General features: G+C 42.7%; 1 protein-coding gene across 1 annotated transcript in view; it reads left to right on the top strand.

Annotated features, from left to right (window-relative positions):
* LOC114876095 (protein turtle) overlaps positions 1-22277 on the top strand; it is a 134877-nt gene that overhangs the window by 51264 nt on the left and 61336 nt on the right. The window contains exon 2 of the mRNA XM_046285169.1: positions 80-121. The gene's annotated coding sequence lies outside the window, so the exon portion shown is untranslated. The remainder of the gene's footprint in view (positions 1-79; positions 122-22277) is intronic.

The following is a 22277-nucleotide window of genomic DNA, read 5'->3' as shown; positions in this document are numbered from 1 at the left end:
GCGACGTAATTTATTAATGTTTAACAAAAATCCGCAACAAGGACGATGCGGTAATTGGATCATTGTTACTTTGTTACAGGACCAAGTTGCGAGAAGGACCTGGAGCTGTCTGCAGGAGGAGGTGAGTTTGCTCAATATGTAGTAGCGCGTGAAAAAAAAAACACAAAAAGAAGAAAAACACGGCAAAGTTAAACTTTCGCTGATAGTTACTTGTAAATTGCAGTTTTCCTGTCGACGACCATTGGTCGCGCATACTCAAGTAGGTACCCTTTCGTTGATGCAGCCTTCCTTATGATTTCGGTGCACGACCGATAATTAATCGTCTCGATCGTTCTTTCCTCGATTATATGTTATCGCGATCTTTCTAGTTTCGATCTTTAAAATTTCCTTAAACGATGCGAAAGAAAGGTCGTTGACACCCTTTCGTAAAGTGATCCCGCGTGAAATACACTAGATTTTCATCTCGAGCGGAAACCGAAGGAAAAAGCTCGGTCCCTTAATGGCCGACGTCGCGTCGCGTCGCGTCCTATCCAAAAAGATTTTGCTGCCCCCGAGGCGTACGAAACCCCAGATGTACTCGTCTTTTTCGCCTTCTAATGACTCGCGAACAATAAATTTCAATGCGCCCAGCCGAACGACTGGCTTTTCACGGAAAATATTATAACAACTAGCGGATGAGCATCAAAAAGCATAAAAGGATGTAGGTGAAGCAATAGGTCCAGCTGGTTGCCTCGATCGAAATTTTACTCATATTAATCGTTCTTTCAAACGTATCGCGAACGCTTCGTCGAATCGAGTAAGTATCTATGTAGGTAATGAACGAAGCCGCATATACATAGTTTCGTAGCTGGCCAACATCCTTTCATTACGCGTTTTCTATCTCTATCAGGCTCGTGTTTCATTCCGTGTGTCGCGGGCCTTGTCGCTCGAGTACACGAGCGACAGTTGGCGGAAAACTTTTCGACGAAATGAACGACAACGGCGTTAATTGTTTGTCCGGTAACAATGGACGGTCAGCGTGACGAAAATTGATGCTGTTGCCGCGTTAATTCCCAGACGTGTAAAGCAATTGTTGCGACGCGTGTCTAACTATTGCCAATTGACCAGGAAACAGCGGATTTTTTTATTTTATACCGCGAATCAAGCCTCGAAATTGCACCATGGGTCGATTCTTTATTCACCCTTTGCTAACACGCGTTGTTGTTGCTTGTTCAGAACAAATAGAGAAGAACAATCGGGTAAATGAACAAGAGTGTGCAGGAATTTGTCACTATTTGTCACTATAGGACACTTACGAGTATGGCAAAGGAGAATTAAAAAATGAAAAAGACACGTAGGGTGAAGATGTTAAAAGGTTGAAACCCTGTAGGAAGGAACGGTATCGTTTTCGGGGAAAATCGATATTTATGGAGTTAGTCGAGTGGTTTCGGTTACGCGGTAGCTGGCGAGTTACGCCAGCGCGAGCGAATCGGTTAACTGAAATTTAATATCGTGGCTTCTCCAATTTGGACAGAGGGTTAAAATGAACGAAACGTTTCGGCTTGATTCTCTGTCGAATTTTCTTCGCTTCTTCGCTTCTTCGTATTATTATCATCCGTGATAATGGCTTTCTTCGTGAAATTGTAACAACGAATACCTACAACTTATCCAACTTTTAAACGCGTTTACTTTTCAACCGATCAAAATCGAAACATTAATTATCAAGATAATTGGATCGATCGCTTTGTTTGTTTATACGTGAAAGCAAAAGCGCGTAGAATGAATTCGACTGGGCGGAGTTGAAAAATTCGCAAACGCATGGTGTGTCCTGTACATGAATTCGTTTAACGTTCGACCATTATTTTTGACGCAACCTGTACGTGCATGGCATATCCTCGCGTTTATCCCCTCGGCTACCCGTTGCTGATACCAGTCCAGGACAGAGGGAAAACCCGCTGGGACGTGATTTATTCGTGCTTTCAGGGATCCTTTAAAAGGACCTTTCGCTTCTTTCTCGCGAAAATGTATCAGCCCTAGTTTTCCCTCGCCATCATCTTTTTATTATGTTTTTTCTTCTTTTTCTTTTTCTTTTTATTTTTATTTTTATTTTTTTCAACGTTCCTCTCACTCCCACGATATCATTTCTCTTTGAAAAGTGAAAAATCCGTAACATTCGATAACGTTACCAAAGTTCACAGAGGTTGCTGATGTCTAATTAATTCTTCGAAAGTTTTAAACAACAACACAATTACCGTAGCTGTCTCTGTCATTTTACCCCGTTCTGCATTTTGAAGGATCAACGTCGTTAGTCTACCTCTGTTCCGTGACGATCCTGGACTTTCGGGGATAATCTGCGGCTGCGACGTAAACTTGATCGAAAGCAAGCTCGTGCTTGCAAGCTCTTGTACGAAACCTTCGGAGTAAACACAAACAAGGTCGAATTATGTTGTAGGAGCCTCGATAATTACAGAGAGAATTTCTGTAATATGAAATGTTATCCAACCGGCTGATTTTTTTCGTTTACGCACAAAGGAGAGAATTATCGGATTATAGTGACGTTTAAATTGAAGCTTCGAACGAGCGAGCCAAGGATAATCCGTGTGACGCGAATGCTAGGGCCTGGGTTAAAGGTAAAAAATCTGTCCAGAACGAATTTTCGCGGCAGAGGTTGAAAAGTGCATTGGAACCCCGGGCTCTACGGTTCTTACCTTTCTGCCCCGTTCTATTTTGCCAGCGCGCACCGGGCCAAATAATTCGCGCGAAGAAAGCAACTGGTATCTATAGGTAGGTACGTATGTATAATAATTGAAAATGTAAATTACTGAACGAAGATGTAGCTAATAGCGGTGTGTGGCCGCGAGTTCGGCGCGAAACGATGCGCAGAAGCTGAAATTCGAGAAGCACCGCACCCACTTTTCGTCTGCCCGAACCAACCACAACCATCATCCAGGTGTTTCACCGAATTTTACAACCGTTACCGCGCAGATCGTATTTCGTTGTGGGATTATTTTTTTTTCAAGCAATTTCGTAAATATACGGAAACAAGTTTATACGGGTTGCAATACAAAATGGAGCACAGTTTGATATAAAAAAGGCACGCTATCTATGCTTTAACTATAACTATAGGGAGGAAGGGTGAAATTTTACGAGACAGTCGAGACCGATACCCGCGTCCTCTCTCTTTCTCCTGTAATACCATATAATATATGTATGTACCTTTTCGCGTGGACACGCGTCGAGTCACTGCATCTCTCGCGATTCCTGCAATTCCGTGCACGCGCGAGACGAACTCTCTGCAAACAAATGTATTTCCCTGGGAACGTGCTGCCTCTAGCAGCCGAATTTTCCACGTAAATCCGAACTTTGCTCTTTCATCGTGTGACGGAATAATTAGTGATCTCTTGATATCGTTTTTCACCAAATCTGTCGTGAAAGAGAATGTAAAATTAAATTTAGAAGAGATCGTTTTCAGGCAGCAAGAATTAAAACAGTAGCGAATTAATTCGAAAGTTGAATGTTTGAAAATTCTACGTAAAAATAGAGAAGAAAGATAGCTATTCTTCAACATTTCACTGTTTTACGAAATCACTTTGTGAAATGCTTTTTTTTTCATTTTCAACTTGATAATTGTTGATAGCATCAAACGGGGTATCAAAGCATTATTACCTACTTTGACTTTGAATTTTATTTTTCTTTCGTTTCTGGCATCGACTCTAAAACACGATGCTCGTCGAAACCTGGCCATTCTCGCAGTTTAATGGCTGTTTCTCTTAATTCTGCCGCTTTAACAGCCCCTTTTGCGGCGAGTAAAATTTACGGCGCGGTTTGCGAGCCAAAACGATCCAGCAACGACGTGTATTTATCGCGTATCGCGTATCGCGTCTCGTGTTTACCACGTGTGATATGAATTATCGAAAATTTGGAAAATAAATCTTTCGCCTTTTCGGAGCGGATCGCGTCTTCTTTTCGCGTTTAAGGGGCAGCAAAGGAGCGTCGTCGTGTTTTCCCAACGGGGAAGCAGTTTTGCCGTTTTTTTCGTGGAGCGATGTCAAAAATACGGAAGGCCCTGGGGTCGACGACTATAATTCGACGAATTCGCTCGATTCGTACATGTCGATACCGTACCGAGGAAATTCTATCTGGCTTGTTCTTCCAGATTGCAACCTCTTCATTTTGTCACAGATACTATATAGAAAAAGAGGAAATTCCAGGGTAAAAACATCTTGAGACGTTCTGGCAAGTTAAAGTAATTTATTTGCAGTGTTTTAAATAAATAATCGTAGCGCAGACGAATCGTTGGAGAAAAGATAAAAAAATTGGTCGTAAAAGCAATTTTCTACCTACCTCTGTGTTATCCCTCTGCGCAACGAATCTGTCATTGCTTATTTATGCGAACGTAACTGGCCGAACAATTTGTAGCCGATATCGTGTTCCCGGCAATCGCCCTTTTATTTCTCCTCCCTATATGTATGTATGTATGTATGTATACGGAACGGATCAGCCGGTCGAAAAGGTTCGCTAAAGCTGTCGTAATAATCGCAATCTCGCGGATGTACGTGCAGTATGGATGGGGCCATAAGTTAGACGGTTCACGGGACTTCCGGTGTAAAGGTGGAATCGCCGCGCCGCGCCGTGTCGGGTCTTTTATTAAAAGGCCGTAAATCGGGAGCGAACCGTCAAAAAAGCCTGCTCTATTGCCGCTCTGTGGAAAGAAGGGTGGTGACTGAAAGAAGGAGGCAAAGCGAAGAAGCGGTTCTTCTTCTGTTTCACAGAACAAGCGTCGCGTCGCCTGCATGCACCCGTTGGAAATTGATGCTCGACGTTGCGTTGAATTGACGCGACGATACATAACATTTGCATGCGCCACCTGGAGCTGCGCGTGAACGAGAGAACGTAACTAAATAACCAAGTTTATGCAGCAACATTTTACCTGCGCGACTGCGATAAATTGTTCTATTAAAAAGAGTTAACGTCCATCGTATTTGAGCTTTTTTGAGAGGTAGGAAATTTATAATTTCAAACTTTTTCATTTTTATTTGAACGCGAACGTTTAAACTACGACGGACGAGTATGTACAATATCCTTGTAGAAACGATTCAGGTGCAAATGATTCATGCCGGTTAATAGATCCGTTTACAGGATCTCACGATATCGCCGTGAGAAAACGCTAGCGATATTCATGTGAGTATCGATAGCCGAGGAATATAGGAAGGTACTTTATCTCGAAGTGTAGGAAGATAAAGGATCATGCGAAATAGCCACGTGCCGTGCACGATAATGGCCGTTATTAACGTATCCTAGTCAAAGTGCAACGGAATTAACCCTGTGTTTCATTCGTCTCGTGCCAACAACAAGTATGTACCTATTTCAATCTGGTCTCGAATCGAAAAGGTCTCCAATGTCATTTTCGGATATAGGAGCAATGAAAAATTGAATATACCCTAATGAATCATACTATACTGTAAATCGTTTGATGCATTGTATTGATGAAACGTTTACCTGGTCATCAAATTTTCAACTACAAATATTGCATCGCGAATGATACGAGAGCCAAGAGGAAATAGCTGTGGGTGTTGCAAATGTCCCTCTGATGACAAGTTAACGCGACGTAGACAAGAAAGAAGCAAAGCGTCGCGTCACCGTGTCGAAGCAACGACGTTCCTAGCTGCTTCTCGGCATTTCGATGATACGGAGTTGAATAGAGGTGGCGAAGATAGAGCGTCCGAATAGAGCGGTGTATGTACATATTATGGTGTTTCTGCGAGCTAAGACCTCGTCGAAACGGAACAAAGCAAAGCGTAATCCCAATCAGCTGACTCGGCGATTTCTCGCTCGGATCTAGCCGAAACTAGCTCGTTAATATTACCCAGTAATCGCCGCGCCGTGCCGCGCCGTGCCGTACCGAACCATCCGGCCTTTACAGAGGCACGGATGGCCACTTGACCTGTTCTGGTTGGTCGGCTCAGGTACCGTTATTGATTTCAACGAAAAAAAAAGGGAGAAATAAGAAGAGGAGCGAGTGTAGTGGAAACAGGACAAAACAACAAACGACCGAAAGAAAATCGGAGAATAAACGATAGCGACGTGTGTAGAAAAAAAGATGAAACGATGGAGAAAGAAGGGTAGAAAAGGGAGGAATCAAAAATGGTGTGTGCGTGTGAGCACACGACTCGAGAAATTTGAGAAATGCATTAGATTGGGTTACCTTCAATAATTGACTGTAACAGGCCACGATGTTTTCGACAAAAGGAAGGTGGAAGCCATAAAATGTTCAGAATTCAGAGGTACAGAATATCCTCTGGTATCTATGGTATCTATGGTATCTATGGTATCTATGGTATACGGTATTTTCCTCTAAATATTAATAAAACGATGGGCGTATCACGTTTAAATCGATCGTATAAAGTTTAGAGCGAAGGTAGTTTGCTCTGCTCGGTGTGCAATGCAATTCACTCTTTAAAGTAAGTTGACCGCGCTTTGAGGGAAATCGTTTCATTCGCTTCTATCGGGACACATTCAATTTACCGCGTGGCTACTTTTATTTCCAATAACCTCGTGGAGCCGCGTTTCCCTTTGGACGGTTCGAGGTCGAACGGATCAAAGGTTCCGTTCCCTCTTCCTGTTGCGGCCAGAAACCGGACAAGAAGTTTGCTCGATTTATTATACCTGTATACCGAGTCAAAGTCTACATATATGTATGTATACCTATGTATTTCCTCGACGAGAAGACAGCGAGTTAACGACTCGCGACGATTCGACGAAAACGAGACCTGTTTATCGTATTTCGACGAGTATCCTTCGACATTTTATCGATAAGACAGAAAGTATATATATCTTGACACCTACTTTAATATTATAGCAACCACTGTGTTATGTCTTCAAAAGAGAAAAGGAAAAGGAAAAGGAAAGAAAGATAAAAAAAAGTTAAATGGTAAGCTAATGAAATGGAAAAGGATGGAAGTGGAAGAAGTGGATGAGAGGAGAGTTTAAGCAACTTGACCTAATTCGTAAAATGTGTTTCACCTGGACGAGATTGCCCCCACTCTGTTGGTCCGCACCCTCTTGACGTCAGAGATGCACTCGGTGACGTCACGCCGCAACGTCACTGCACCGCCAGTTGGCCCAGGTCAGGGGTCGTTGTCAGGAGCGTAGCTGTGCAGAGTTCATCAGGGCAATCAGGGCAATCAGGGCATTCGGTGACGCGCAACTCGCTTCCGTTTCACGCGCAAGATATTAACCGTGTGCAATTAATTACCGGTTCAGCATCGAGACGCATCGAGACGCGTCGATTACGTTCCCACATACCATAGATACCTACTTACATATACGTATACTGGTTCTTTCATTTCAAGTAGGAGATACAAAGAGACAATGAAAAAAGTTGGAAAAAAAACACCTGTCCTACTTAAGCTTGTTTTCGAGTTATGGCCAGTTGCAAAAATAACTGCAACTTGAAGGCAAAGTTAAATATAACCAACCACCGTTCTATGCCAAGTTTTTCTCTCACATGTTATGAAACAGCTTGTATGTTTGCTAAAGCAGGTATAAATAAACTGGAGATCGTGATCGATCGAACTGGCTCTCGTAACCGACGTAATATTTTAATTAATAATATCTACGGATATTATAAGCCGCAAAGAAAAAAAAAGGAAAAAAAAAGGAAAAAAAAAGAAAAAGTTTACAGAAACTATTCGACGCGATCGTCAATCCGCCGTCTAGTATAATAACAGCAGCCGCAGCCTGTGCGAACTTCCTTAACGAGTTTATACGTTGTTCGCAACCAACTGCAACGGAACCAACATTTGCGATAGCAACGTGTGCAGGTATTTACATCCGGTATTGTTCGCTCTAGAACCACCTAATTATAGTAAAATCTATTACTATACAGAGTGACAAGAAAATAGCTAGGAAAACTACTCAGTTTTACTCAGGATGAAAAACAGCTCTGGAAGCGCTTCCTTTCCAAGATAACATCACTTTATCTTTACATTAAACTTTGAATATTTCATGATACAAATAGCTGCTACATTTACAGCCGCTCTAATCATTTTTTCTTTCCGACATCATCATCTCTGAACAATCATTTTTTCAATATGACACTTGTTCGCTTCTAGAACGAAACGAGTGATTTGACCGTGTAGGGTTCAGGTTTATGAGTGACCTCGTTATCGAAATGCGATAATTTGTTTAGCCAACCGCTAAATCTCTCTTCCCGTCCCTCGATTTCCTCTTTCTCCGTTCTACTCGTTTCTGTCAGCCGTGCCTTGTTATCGTGCGCTTGACAATACTGACACTTTCGCGTCATTACGATGTAAATGAACACAGAGTGTCAATACTGGCCGATCTCGGTTGACCTGTTCATTATTTTCCGTGGTCAGGCATCGTCCGTCGACCCAGTACATATACATATGTACCCGCGTACCGGCTAGAAATATCATCCGGTTTATTCGCGTTCAGCATCGAACACGCTTCCGTCGACCGACGGAACATCCTGCTACTCGATCGATTTCCAATACATAGTTCCTTTCTTCTTTTTTCTTACCTTCTTTCCTTGTTTTATTTACGTTGTCTGTCAAACGAAATCGTTTTAAAATTAAACTCGAATTAAAATAATAAAATGAAATTTTATTTCACACGTAGGAAGGACTCTGTGATTAAGAAAATTTCTATTCAGAGACGAAGATTTCGGTTTTTGCAGAGGACGCGATTCGCGTTTACGTACCGGGTATTTGCATGTTAAACGTTCTCGTTATCGTCCCTTCGACGTAGCCCCGTTAGCGCCTGTCTTTTTACTTGAACGAACTTTCAAAGTGGAATGTTAATGTTGGACGACCGTTTTTCGTGACGGCCTGTTAGCGCCGCGCCGTCGTCGATTTTTGTCCGACTGATTCTCTCTTTCTCATTCTCTTTCTCACTGATCCATTAGGATTATTATTATGTAAATAACAGGAGAAGAGCAGCGCGTGTACTTGACACGAATTTGCCTTGCCGAAGAAAGTTTCAGCCAAGTCGAGAGAAATTATTACTTAAAAAGTGGATACACTTTAGGGAATTTTCCTTCGTCTTTTATATTTCTGAAAAGATCCGAATGTCATTAACGGTTACGTTACACAGTTATATTTAGATTTCCAGTATTTTTCGAAGTGAAATATGTAATAGGTATACAAGAGGTGAGAGCGACAAAAGTATCTTGGAATTTTTCTTGTCGTTAGAGTTTTCAAGTTTCACAGCAATTTTAGACAAGAGTACTTGACTGGACTTGCGCCTAGCAGGCACACTTGGACCGCGAAAGATTAATGAATCTACGGACCGTTGCCCAGCACTAATTTTCAACTTGCAGTGCAAACGATGGGGGCCAAAAATAGAGCACGGTACTATAAAGCTGCGAGACTCGGTGCTAGCGAGAATTAAACTGAACGAGGGTTAAAATATCTGAGTTGTATTTTTATTATTAACCCTTTAACCATGGACGAGGTGAGGATAAGATCGATATACCTGCTGACGTGACACGACTCGTGACTATTCCACGACGTTACGCTATCGTCTTTTCGCGAGGCATTAGCATTAACAATGTTGTTACGAGCCTCTCGCAGCCGAATATTCAGAAGGGGGTAGGGAGGAAAAAAAGAAGTTTAACGAGCAGCTGAGCGAGAAAAGTCGTGGATGACGTCGATCATTGATAATGCATATAATCGATGTGTTATTATGTGTCGGCAGGGCGATATGAATTTAACCGAGCGAAGAGTAGGACAGGCATCGTGACGTCACCGCTAGGGAGGAAGACATCGGTGTCGTTGGTTAAAGGTGGGTTAAAGGTGGAGGAAGGTTTGAGCTCGGTCTGCCTGTCATTGACGTAACAAGCAGAGTCTCGCCGGTAGAGAGCAGTCTGAAAAAGGGATGACTTTATAGTATAGAGTATAGAATATAGAGTATAGAGTATAGAGTAGAACAGGGTGGAGGACAGTGGGTGACGAGCATCGGTATCGATCGACAGAGAGACGCGACGCGACGCGACGCGACGCGACGGAGCGTGTAGTCAAGGGACGCTGGATCGTGTCGGGGACCTTAAAAGGCCTTGCCACCGTTTATGTAGCTGGCAGTTTGATTGTGTGCCACGCGCGATCTAACACGAAATATACAGATACATAGTCAGTCGGACAGTTGGGCAGTTACTTGGAATATCGAACAACCTCGTAAAAGTAGAATACCCTTTGTAAATATGCAGATAAAAGTACTTATCCCTTCGTATTTATCAGAAAACAAAATATTTCAAAGTATGAAATGTTTGCGTTTTCAGCGTATGTTCATCAATCATGTTTCACTCGACTTAGCGGTCCACCGACTATCATCCACCTCGTAATTCCCGAAGCCTTTTATGCATTCTTCAAGAGAAAGACGATTAATCCATTTGCTGACTGGTGCAGGCAACAACAGCGAGCGTACGAATTGATAGCGGTTGGAATTGGAGTTGACGGTCAACCAGAGGAATCTTTACGCGATAATTTCTAAATAAATTCTCGCAGCTTTACGTCCCGTTAAGCTACCCACCTCAAAGACCCGCGTTCTCGTTAATCATATAATTCTCGTTCGCTTTTAATAAATTGCCGAGAGGCTAAAGCGAGCACCGATAATGAATCACAACAATGCCTCGCGTGGCTAATGAATTATCTTAGTGGTCTTCCTCTCCTTTCTCTGCGACGCGACGCTTCTCCTCCTTGTTCGGCCGCGGCGCCTCTTCCATCATTTCGGTCTGCTAGGCCAGGCCAATGGCTCCGCAAGAGAATCGGCATACCTGACGACGATGAAAAATTACAGGTACAGCTGACGACGACGACGACGACGACGCGTTAAAGCCTTATTAATTACGTCCACTCCGACGATATGGATCATCTGAGATCTCTACTGGATCACTGTTTTTTTTTTTTTTTTTTTTTTTTTTCAAAAAGTGTTCCAAGCTCAGCCTGTGTAGAAGGACAAAGGGTATAACAGTCATCTCAGCATTAGAATGGCGTTGTTTCAAAATCAAGTGCATCACTTTCAACTAGAGTGACCTAATCGCTCGAGCATCGACCGAATCGCTTTCCACAAAGAAGCCTGATCCTATGAAACTATCGAAAGGATTTCACGGGAAGCTTGATTCGCGAGATCGTTGGTAACAGAGAGAGATTCGAGTCCCACAGGTGACTGACGACCACCGCAAATTACTGGCTGATCCTCTTTGTAATCAGAGTGTCGCCTCGGTTGACGACGCTTTGAACCGCCTTTTGACTCGACGCAACGCGACGCGACCTGATGCGACGCATCGAATTAACGTTCTTTGACCTGATCTCCTCCCATTGGCCAGGCTTTTTCCCCAATGAGAAGCTCGGCAGAATATCAGGATGAAGTTTTAGAAAAGGAAAAAAGGAGAAAAGAGAAAGAGGAGAATGGGATGCAGCAGCTGAAACGTTAGCTATTCGTGTCGCATGAAACGACACGGACTGCATTCACGCGGTGCAATTTCGAGCCGGACGTTACGTAATTACGGAACAACGAAATCATGCGGACGAGGTCGAGCTCTCCGAGAGAGAAGTGGCCGTATCGGTATTAATTAAAAATTGAATTTTTCCGCTGACTGTGCTTGCTGGCACTGGCTTCGACTCTGGCGAAAAGCTCTGCGACCGAGTTGTCAGGCAAACCCCGATACCGATACCGATACCGAAACCTCTATTGTACTTGTTTCCTCTTCTCTTTCCGCCTTACATAACTCGATTGGTTAACATCCGACCCACGTTTTGTCTATGTTTTCAAACTACACAGCTTTCAATTTCTATTTATCTTAAAGCTTAAAAATTGCTCTTAATCAAAGATGCGTTAAAATCATCATTTTAACCGAAGCAAGATACAGCAATTTTTCAATCTACGCCCAATCGGTCGATGCAAGCTCGAAAATTGCTGACGTCCTAGTGGAATCGTTTCGACGAGAAACGAGAAACGAGAAACGAGAAACGCATGCCTGGTCACGTACGAGTGACGTGCAAATTAATTAAAATCGATCTACATTGAAAATATTGTTATCGTAGACGAAAAAGCTTCGTTTTGGTGAGAAGGGAAATTGTACCCGGCAGACGTACGTTCGTTCGTATTATCCAACGCTGAAACAACAGGATGAAAAGTTATCTAATTACGGAGAGAAACAGCGATACTGGAAGAGAAAAGAGCAAGGACGAGAAAAAGCAGAAAACTTGCAAGGAAGTGCTCTGCTCGAGTACATAGTTTCCTTCTTAAAATAATACAAGTTTTGCTGGAAGTCTCGTAATATTTTCTTGTAACCGTACACGTGTCTCTTGTCCCTGTCGCAGACAATGTTTCGAAACTGTTCCCTTTCCCTTCGAGTCGTATACGGAACATTTTGTCGGAAACTTGAGGAACACTTGTGTTACGCGTCTGATCAAACAAGGTCTGATTATGTGGCAAAATAACCTTTACACCTGTTTCACGTTGATAGATTTCAACACCGCTCTCTATAAAATGTGTTTGTAAAAAAAAAACAGAGTACTCTTGACAACCTTCGGTTATCCTTGATCGGCGAACGATCAGGGATTCGAGTGAAACACGACGGTCCACTTTGTGATTTACACAAGTGGCCGGCCAGTGTGGATTCTGGATACAAGGGGATCGAATTCGACGCGACGCGACGCGACGCGACGACGGCTTTATAATCCATCGGGAAATCTAACCGGAGAAAGTAAATACCTACTCTTGGATTAAGGTTCGAGCGGCTAGCAAACTTGAACTTGCAACGAATTCTCCTGATAAATTTCCATGTGCTCGTTGTCCGTAACGGAGCTTTCGAATGCTAGTAACTAGCGATACGATCGGATTCTGTATACGCTTCGGTCACGCGTCTAACGTTCTATTCTAACTGATTCTAACTGATTCTAACTGATTCTAACCGACACGGTTATACATAATATATCTTCGATAGCGATAGAAAGTTATCATAAAAAATTTATTATCGCGCTGTAGAAACGACTAACTTTTGTTATACCAAAGTAAACATAAGTAAGTATATTGAATTTTTCTTTCAACTGTGGTTGATACGAGTATCCTTGGTTAGATCGTTTTATGATAGGCGAATATAGTCGATGTTAATAGGGAAAGGGTTAAAGGTCTTTTATCTGGCTGGTGAACGAAGCTCGTGCGAAGTTATTGCATACGGTACACATAACACCCAGAGTCACGTTCCAGAGTATGTTGAAGTTAATTCAATATCGGATTAAAGGTACAGTAAGGGGCCAGGAGGTTGTTACTACCGTTAGCGGGTACCACGTACATATATTATATCTTTGCCAGGATAAGCGTGTGCGAAAAACTGGACGGTAATTTTCATCCCAATAATAACAACGAAATGCTTTGTTTTCTTTCTCTTTTTTATTCAAACTCGAATGCAGTAGCAGTGATCGCTCGAAAACAGCTTTTCAATTTCACGAATATTCTTTCCCATCCGTACGTGTTTAATTATTTAACTGCGTTCGAGAACTTTCAATTATTTTGAACGCGATGCATTTACGAGTTGCGAGAATAGCAGAACAATAATAATCGCGATTATTTCTCGCAATATCGTATTCGATACGAATTAAATACAGATTAAATTCTGATCTGTCGCGTCAACAGCTTTCACGTCTGAAAGAAAGATTGATCAATGATTAACATTAGTTATACGAGTAAAAGAATCTTATGCAGCTTCTTTTGCGACATTATTTTGCGAAATCGAATTGAACTGAGCTAACGAAATATTAACGGAGCTTATGTGGTGGTCCGACTACATACCTATATTATTAATTTGGCGGGTCGCGTCGCGTCGCGTCGTCCCAACGCGTAATAACTGTTTATAATTTAATATGATTCTGTATCGGGCGCGGGAGGAAATGAACCGAGGGGAACACGGTACGCAGGGAATTGAACGGTCAAACTCGTGGACCAGCCGAAACTCGATTTAGTTGGAGGTATCGCTCGTATTATCTATCTCTGCCTCCCGCTGTGTATGTACCTACTTATACGAGGTGTGGCCAATTGGTAATCAAACTGATATTGTAACTTCATTTCAATCAAGTGTAAGGATAATTTTCGGTATCTGACTCATACTTGTTTTCAATTGAATCGATTTAATGATTCACGTCTGAAACATGCCACCCTTTATATTTAAAATCATTGAAATCTATATATGTAGAGAGTAAAAGTTGCAGTGAAATGATTAAAGACACGAGTGGTTCGATATGTCTGACCCGTAGTCGGGAAAAGCTAAACATATCGATCGAGTACATTATATGTAGCTCGATTTGGAAACGCATGGGACGTTGAAGATCGCGCGAATATCGGGCAGCCAGAATAAGCGACGCGACGCGACGCGACGCGACGCGCGACGGTCCGAGAACGATCGTGTCAGCGTTATTAATAATTCTCGTCGACGTCGAATAGCGTTCTGGATTCGCGCGGTCGACACGCGATTCGGCTTTTTGTCGTTGAATTATTGATGCAGCCGAGCATCGCGCGTCCATCTAAACGACTACCTGGAAATAATTCTTTTCCAGAGGTAAACTGCTCTTTACCTCTCCATTCTCCATCCTTCCACTTCTATATATGTATGTACAATTATTTCAACATTTATAGCGAACTTTTACGAATTAATTAGCTTAAACTTTCCTTAAAAATATCCTGAATTGTATCATGTGTAATTGGTCCTTATCGCAAGGCAAGAAAGATAAAAATACGCTTAAGAGAAAAGGTTTTCAGTTTCGATTATACAATATTATTAGGATTATGATAGCGAAAAACGGAAGGAAGAAATCTGTGGCAGCCGTTTGTCGGCAGCAAACTTTTCCAACGATAAAGGTCTTTTCGCTTTAGAGTGTAGATACTTTTCTTCTTCCCCGAGACGTAGACGTAGACGTAGACGTAGACGTAGACGTAGACAGCGCGGCGGATGCTCCTGAATCGAGTATTTTGAAGATGCAAAGCACACCTTCCGCGTTCGTGCCTTCTCGGACGAACTTGGACGCGCCGTGCCGCGCAATGCCGCGCCATTTCCGACATTGTTATCCACCAGTGCAAGTGGAGAAGAGAGAAGGCGGTCGGGGTAACGAGTCGAAAAAGTTTCGAGCAAAAGCTCCGTTGCTCTTTTACTGCTGAATTCGGAAGCGTTAGCGATTAACCCTTTTTCTACTCCTTTCATCGCGTAATAACCACGAATTCTACTCGTTTATTACTTATTTCGATGGTTTTAACACTTAACAGATTTTTCGGGCTAGTACTACGTTGTGAAAATTGAATTATTTCTGTCGGAGGGCAAAAGAAGAAAATACCGGCTTCTTTTTATTTTATTCCTCATGATCGATTTCGTGTTCATCGTGTTCATCGTGTTCATCGTGTTCAGGATTCTGAAATTGAGTCTTTTTCGGCAGCGTTCGTCCGGTACCGCTTTATCGTTCCTCTTTCACCTATCGACGAGACGCGACGCTTGGAACTTTATTTCCTTTTTTTTCCCTCTAGCCCGTTGCACGAAACCTCGGTGAAAGTAGACGGTGGATCGCGATAAAATTTCACTTCCAAATGGTGCTGAAAGTTTCGCTTCTATCGAAATTCCGATGATTCCGCGGGAACTTGGACCACGATGACTCCATTTTTCTTGCTAGACATTCGTAACCTCTCGGTCCTCGGCTGCTATAGAGAAAAGTATCGAGAACGTTTTCTCCGTTCGTTCGAGATACATATATGTAGATACATACATATGTAGTACATTCACTACTGCGAAACCAATGAATTATGTCATGCTAGCAGAGTTTATATCTTTGAAACAAGATTGGAGATTTCCAAGAGCTGGAATTGTTTTTGAAAGCGTAACGCAAAGCGATTTAGCCTAACAATCGTGGTCGATTAATTCTTCGAATCTAGCCAGGAATGAAATTCACTGTTTCTGGGTTACGTTCCCTGTTGTGATAGAATGCTGAAGTCGCTTCCTCTTTTCATTTCATCCGTTTTGATCGATCGAGGAAGGCAACCATGCGCGCGGGTTCTGCAACATGAAACCGCCGCCGCGCGCCGCGCCGTTCTGACTGGTTCTGACGTGCAACGTAATTTCCTACGTGGCTCCCGCGGCCGGAACCACGGAGCAGACAACAATGAAACCGCCTCGCACCGACGCGACGCGTTCTAACCACTCGTTCGTTCGGATAGACGCGTCTTTCCGCCGTCGAACAGCTGGAAATTACATCAAAGGCTCCGATTCTGTGCCCGGCATTGTATCGACTCACAGGCTGAATACGCAGAACCGGAAATAAACCGAATACAACAAGTTTCAGGCCATTCAATTTCACCGTTTCTCTTACAATTAGTCTACTTTCGACACGCGAAGAAAGAAATTTCTTTGTCGAGCATCGCGCGATTTATCGAAAATCCATACTCTTATCGTTAAATGAATACGCTATTTTTCTCAGGATAGTCTTGGACGAAATCAGAGACATCGATCTGTGCTCGCATAACTTACATACACATTTATAATGCGGTAATATCGCATCGAGTATCAAGTGTTTCATTGTAAGTTGAACAATAACATCGTTCTCGTTCCGGACAACGACATTCACGGCACAACTACCTATCTAGATTTACATACATACATACATACATACATACATGGTAGCGCGTTAACAGAATCGAAATAATTCTTCAACAACGCGTTCCAGGCTGAATGTGCTGGTCGTAACAGCGTTTCTACGCGTTACGATTTTCCGTTCGAACTACGCCGCGCGTCGTCGCGTCAGTTGAAAGCGTAAATAAACGTTCGAGTTGACGCGTTACGATGCATAGAACGCAATATCCGCAATATCCGAAACGAGCAAGAACGAATCGATATAGTTAAGGTAAGAAAGTTTCGCCAGAAACGAAGGCGTGGCAGCGTACGAAATAAAAGGAGGCTAACTTACACGAGAGAAAAATTGCTCTCGCGCTTCCGGTCGTACCAAAAAGTGGCGACCAACCAAGAGTAAAAGAAACGAACCTGGAGGTGTCGGAACGAGGTTTCAAGAGGCAGCACACGTTGAAAACGTTTCGACCAGCCTCCGAGCCGCGAAACGAACGTACTACATACAAGCTAGCGTGGTAATTAATTAAGAAGGAAACGCCTTGCTAAACGCGTTCTCTTCTTTCTTTTCTTTTCTTTTCTTTTCTTTTCTTTTGTTAACGACTCGACCGAAATTCGAGAGGTGCGCGACCCAAGAAATTCAGCAAATTCAGGACCAACCCACTTTTTCCTCCTTCTCTCAATATTGTAGAATATATTAAAAAGGTGGCTACTTAATATTTTCTTCTCGTTCTCTGGCTTCTCAATTGAACAGAATTTACCAGGCAACTTTAAACCCGAAATTTTTCCGACTTTATGTTTCAGTCTCGAGTCTCCTTCTATCTTTTCGATTCCTTACCTTTCCCTCTTAATCCTTGCCGATATCATCGATGTTGATCCCCGAACATGTTTCGAATCGTCGAGTCTCCGAAGGGGGATTATCCGTTCCGTGATATCAAAGGAGGGAGGAAAAAAAACGTTGTGAGCGAAGAAAGGAGATTTAAAGAAGAAGAAGGACGGTTTTCCCATGAATCCAACCAAGGAAACTTTGCTCACAGAATAAATCGTCTTTATCGTCTCTTACCTGTTCCGGCTCGTCGTGTAGAGCAGGCTGTGTCGAGACGGATCGTCTGTTTCTCGTCAAATTTTCACGCGAATTTTTTTTCGTCCAAACAATTTTCCGAGCACTTCAATCGAAACTCACGATTCGACGATGCTCGTCGACATACGTTCCGTTCGTTCGCACCCGTACGCGTTTATGAAATATTAAACGAGGCCAGGCTGCAGGAGGGAGAGAAAAAGAAGTGGATGGAAGGCAAAGAGAAACGAGAGGCGGGAATAATTCAAACGCGTCACATTGCTGGGAAATTTCAGCTCGCAAGTTGTCGACGCTGCGTTAGGCGCGTGAAAGAGGTGGAAGAAAAGAGAAGAGAAGAGAAGAGAAGAGAAGAGAGGAGAGCCACCCTTCGCGTTTTTCCATCCAGTATTCATTTACCATTCTGCGACGCGGTAAAAGGGTACATTTGTATGGAAATTTTTCTCTGACTCGTTCCGCTCGAAAGGTGACGTATACAAATCCACTAGCCCATTTTTCCCGCAGGGAAAGGATTAAAGTATTTACGGAAGTGGAACGGAAATTGTTGCGAGGAAGAGAAAATTATTGTCGACGCGACGGAAGGACGTTTGAACCGTTCGTTTACCGAATCACAACAGTTTCCTTTCGTCTCTTCAAAACGACAATTAGCATAAAAATAGATAGGAAGAATATTGGAAAATAAAAATTTCTTTTCCCTTGATCTGTCTCACCTCTTGGCGCTGCGCTGTCTCTATTACAGCGCAATTTTCGATTCCAACACTGTCTACATATTTGCATTTCTTCTGCGTCTGCTTTCAACCCCTGCTCTCTCATCTGGCCAATGTCTCTCAGCGAATCTTCGCCTCGCTGCTCCCGTTACACGTGATTTACGCACGTGCCGGTGCAATGCTCCTCTTACAAGAACAGAGACAACGTTTTTCTACTGCTACTGTAATTCATTCGTGCGCGAGTAACCCGTTCCGAAAGATAGCGTGAAATTAGTTTCCCTCTACGCTACTCCAACAAATCGTCCAGGATACTTCATTCTTTTTCATCAATTTTATGCGAGCAAACCTAACACAGTTAGGGTTTTACACGTTAAGTGTAAACATTTCTATTATAATAAACATTTTCTATTATAATTGAAAAACTCTTCTTTCACAGAAGATACATATGTATACCGTTATCGAAAAATCACGGTTGCGGAACCATTTGTGCTCCGGAAATCAGAAAGGAAAGTCAAGACGCTCGCGTCGCGATTAATATGCTCGACGCGTTGCGTCCATTGTCCATTACAGCGGTTCGCGACACGTTTCTCGAGCAAACACTCGTTTCCTGCGCGCCTTGCTGAAAGCTCAGACCCCTCGGAACCTTTTTAATTCTCACATTTTACCCCGGTCTGTCGCGGCCGCGAGAGCAAATGCGCCGCTCTGGGTTTACTTAAAGAAAAAAAAGAGGGAGAAAGAGAAGAAAAGTTGTTGGTGGGTGAACGTGTAAGTGTAGATACTAGGGGCGGTGCTGGCGGCGTCTAACAAGGGCGAGTAGACTCGACTCGACTCGACTCGACTCGACTCGACTCGCAAATGGAAATTGGTTGCAAAGGAATATTTACTGCCACCGCTAGCCTAGGTGAAAAGCTGTAACTTATGTGGTGGAACCCAAAAGGGAAGAGCATAAAGAGAAATGCACCGACTTGGGACGTGTGAAAATTATGGTACCGCGATGCGTTCGAGGGATTCCTTGGACTCGCGCATGGCGTTTGTCTTGTCATCTTCTTCGAATCGCTGAAGAAAATTTCATTTTAAAGAAAAGAAACAGACTAAAATACATCTGAAATTAAATAATAAATATTTTATTATACGGAATCTCTCCTTTGAATTCCTACGAGAAGCTGGTGTTTGCGACACCCCTTGCAGATACCTTGCAGCTTTTATAACTAGTAAAACATAACTATAGTATGTATACATATACATAGGGAGAAACGTGGGATGAAGTACTTAGAAGGCGCATCATACGCTCGACGCATTGATCGATGGAAGAAGGCAAGCCAGCCAAGGGTAACGGGAAACTAAAGGTACGAAGATAAATTAATACCGCAAAATTTCTCGGAGTTAGAGGGAAACTAGTGGTGGTGGTGGTTTTCCTCTTTCCTTTTCTATCACCTCTCTATCCTCCTCCTCCTCCTCTTCTTCTTCCGTTCACCGAAGCCCTGCCTCTAACTCGGTCGGTCTCCATGCGAAGCATGGATCACCAACGAAGCCCCTTTCGAATCGAATTGCAGAGCAGAACAGAGCAGAACAGAGCAGAACAGAGCAGAACAGAGCAGAGCAACTCTGAGAGTCGCGGATATCGCGTCTAGTTATGTCCGGTCCCTCCAGTTACGGGTTTGTTCCAGACTCCCCAACCCTTGTTCGATAACTTTGAATTTCATTAGGCTGGTTAATAAAGCTCGTTATCCTGGCTACGAGTTAATCGGTTGGAAAGTGGATTATACAGGAAACGCGCACCACTACACTACTTACGTACCGAAAAATTGTTTAAAAAGAATGGTTCGTATAAACATCGATTGTTTCATCTGCTTTCAAAAGGAAGAACTAGCCTATTTTAAGAAGAAAAAAAAAAGTCCAACTCGAGGACAATGATAAATTCGACGATATCGATGTCGGTACATGGCTAACAATAAGAAGAGGAAGGGAAAGGGAGCAAACTTTTCAAGTGGTCGTCAAGCATTTTTTGTGTTTGTCGTCTCTGACGCTGGTTCAAAGAATCGATCAATCGCGATGTTCTAAGGTGGACGATCGAGCACTGAAAACGTACACAAGTCGAGAAAGAAACGAAAAGAATCGATCGAAGAGAAGTGATTCGTCGAATTCGTTAATCCTATTGGCCAATAGTCCTTTGTGACGAGCGGCGTCGAAATGAAATTTCCGGTCTTACGGAATCCAGAGAATGCTTTGGCGGTCGTCGGGCCATTCGACGATAATTCGATCAGTAATCACACGGAATAATCGATCCAACCATCCCGTCCTGCTTTTTACGTGACGGCATGTCACGCGACCGATACGCGTTCATTGCTAAATATGTAGACTTTCTTTTCGTTTCCAAAATTCTATTAAACCCCATCTGAAATCATCGTTCCTCTTCATTAATTAGATTTAAAAAGTTGGAAACAAAATAAAATGTAAACGTTTCGTGTCCATTACGTTCGTAAAATTTGGAAATTTGGTTACTGGGCTGGATGACCGCGTTAATTTAACGACCTCAAAATCCACTCAATTTTCTTTTGACACGATAGGTACGTTAAAAAAAGAACCGCACCGAAAAGCTGTGTAAAACACACAGTGTGTATTGAAAAACAAAGGATTGACCTGAAAATCTAGTAAAAATAATACAATAACCGCATCGACAAAATTGGTCAATTATTAAAAAAGAAATAACAAATAAAAAGAGACAATTGAAAACAGTTTGAAGTTCTTTGTAGACTGTATTCAATTAAAATCGTGTGAAAATGGAATTGAGTATGTAATAAATAGTACTCATTAATTTACGAATATTTCGCCTAACGTAACTGAGAATGAATCGGTCAGCCGCGTCGCGTCGCGTCGGTGGTTATACGTATACATATCACTGAATTGCGCGCCAGGCTGCGCATCGACCGCACTTTTCTCAGTCATGTACGAGCCGTGCAGTGAGACGCACACGCTACGCTGGCTTATTGTTAGTTTCGTTAGGAACAATCTACTTACAAAGGTGTACATATTCCAAGGAAGGTTCCTGGTGAAATTTTTAAACTGCCTTGTTCACCTTTTACCCTTTTCTTTCGAGATTCTAGAAAAAGGATTACTGTTATGATTCGTTGATTTTTTGATTTTTTGACAAACAAACATTGAAATATCACGAGGAAAATGGCGCACGACAAAAGGCGAATCGAGTTAACAAAATTATCGGCGACACGGCATTTGCGGTTCGAGAATAAATTTAGATTCAACCGATTGTTCGATCGAAGAGCGATGGATTGGCTCGACAGAGACTACTGTACAGGTTTCGCCGCGAATAATCTTCTCGACGCGACGTGTAACCCCAAGAGGCAAGAAGCGAAACAATATTTTGGCAAGCTGCTCCCTCCTCCTACAGTCGGCTGATTCTCCGAGCGTTCGTGGTTTGCCTTCGAACTCGAACAGGAAAGTGAACAAGGTTACCCGAAGGATTTGCATATTTCTATTTACGAAATTGTGAACGGATCCGAGTTTCTCGCTCGGTTTTCGATCAAACGTTTCGTCGCGGTACTTTGGAAAAATCCGTCGCGTCGCGCCGCACCGCGCCGCCGGTTTCACAGACATTTTGTAAACACGATTTATCGATTGCTTTGCTCGATCGTATATTTTCCGGTGTAAAAGGTTTCAATTTCGTTAAAAATAAATTTGAATATATCTATTTGTAACAAGACGCGTCTTTGAATTAGCCTACAGTGGTTGGTTATGAGCTGATACCGCTCAGAGAGACATCGATTCGATGCTCGTACACGAAAGCCGCTATCGATGAATTTAAAAGAACGATTTGTATCGCGGTATCTAAATTATTATTAAAAGTGTTGATCGAACAGAGCATACGTTATCGTTTCGTTGA

This window comes from Osmia bicornis, chromosome 3, assembly GCF_907164935.1.
Source record: "Osmia bicornis bicornis chromosome 3, iOsmBic2.1, whole genome shotgun sequence".
Lineage (NCBI taxonomy): Eukaryota > Metazoa > Arthropoda > Insecta > Hymenoptera > Megachilidae > Osmia > Osmia bicornis.
This window is presented reverse-complemented; position numbering and strand designations above follow the sequence as displayed.